Source organism: Cebus imitator, unplaced genomic scaffold, assembly GCF_001604975.1.
Source record: "Cebus imitator isolate Cc_AM_T3 unplaced genomic scaffold, Cebus_imitator-1.0 Scaffold379, whole genome shotgun sequence".
NCBI classification, from domain to species: Eukaryota; Metazoa; Chordata; class Mammalia; order Primates; family Cebidae; genus Cebus; species Cebus imitator.
In genome coordinates this window covers 375,965-377,423 of record NW_016107694.1, presented here as the reverse complement: position 1 = coordinate 377,423, position 1,459 = coordinate 375,965, and positions in this window count along the sequence as shown.

The window sequence follows — 1,459 nt, the reverse complement described above, 5'->3', positions numbered from 1 at the left end:
AAAAGTAACAAGCCAGCACAGTGGCTTACGCCTGAAATCCAAGCAGTTTGGGAGGCAGAGGCAGGTGGATCACTTGAGCCCAGGAGTTCAAGACCAGCCTGGCCAACATAGGGAGACCCCATCCCTACCATAATAAAATAAAATTTATTTTATTTATTAAATAAATAAGAAAATTAAATTTAAAAGTAGTCAGGGATGGTGGCTCACGCCTGTGGTCCCAGCTCCTCGGGAGGCTAAGGCAGAAGGATTGCTTGAATCTTGAGCTCAAGGCTGCAGTGAGCCATGATCACCCCCAGTGCACTTCAGCCTGGGCGACAGAGAGAGGAGAGAGAGACAGAGAGAGAGAGAGAGAGAGAGAGAGAGGAGGAAGCGGGGAAGGCGGGAGAGGAGAGGGAGGAGAAGGGGGGGGATGGGGAGGAAGGGAGGGAGGAAAGGTCAAAAGAAAAAGCTTAAGGAGAAATCTGAAACCACCACAAGGTGGCGACTTGAACATGGGCCATTCTCTTCACCACCCCATTCCCATCACTACCATTTTTCAAATAAGGAAAATGCAGGCTACAAATTGAGCACCAATTTAAGTTGCACAGCTGACAAGTGGCAGAAACTGTATTTGAAGCCAAGTCCCCTGTCCCCAAGTTCAGCGCTCTTTTCACTCTCCTGATGGCTGTTTGGCCACGCGCAGGTTTCATGCTCTCTGGTTATATATTTGTGAATATTTGCCTATGTTTTTCTCTCTGAGGATCTCTCTACCTCGTTGCACTTTTGTGTCTCTCTGCCTCTCTGTTTATTGCTGTCCTTCTGTGTGTCTCTCCCTTTCCCAGCCCCCAAATTCATGTTCTCTTTTCTCTCTCTACCTCTCCTAGTGACTGGACTAAACATGCATTTGAAATATAGTAGTCTAAGAATGCTTTTAAGGCCGGGCGCGGTGGCTCAAGCCTGTAATCCCAGCACTTTGGGAGGCCGAGGCGGGTGGATCACAAGGTCAAGAGAAGGAGACCGTCCTGGTCAACATGGTGAAACCCCGTCTCTACTAAAAATACAAAAAATCAGCTGGGTATGGTGGCACGTGCCTGTAGTCCCAGTTACTCGGGAGGCTGAGGCAGGAGAATTGCCTGGACCCAGGAGGCGGAGGTTGCAGTGAGCCGAGATCGCGCCATTGCACTCCAGCCTGCGGAACAAGAGAGAAACTCCGTCTCAAAAAAAAAAAAAACTGTAGGAATGCACAGTGAAGAACAATTCAGAGTCAAACTATATCAAATATGACTTTCTTCACATTTCTTATTATCATGTATGCATGTTTTAATCCTTTGGATTGGCAATGCATCCATGTGCTTCAAAATTCAAAGTTGGCCGGGCGCCGTGGCTCAAGCCTGTAATCCCAGCACTTTGGGAGGCCGAGGCGGGTGGATCACGAGGTCAAGAGATCGAGACCATCCTGGTCAACATGGTGAAACCCCGT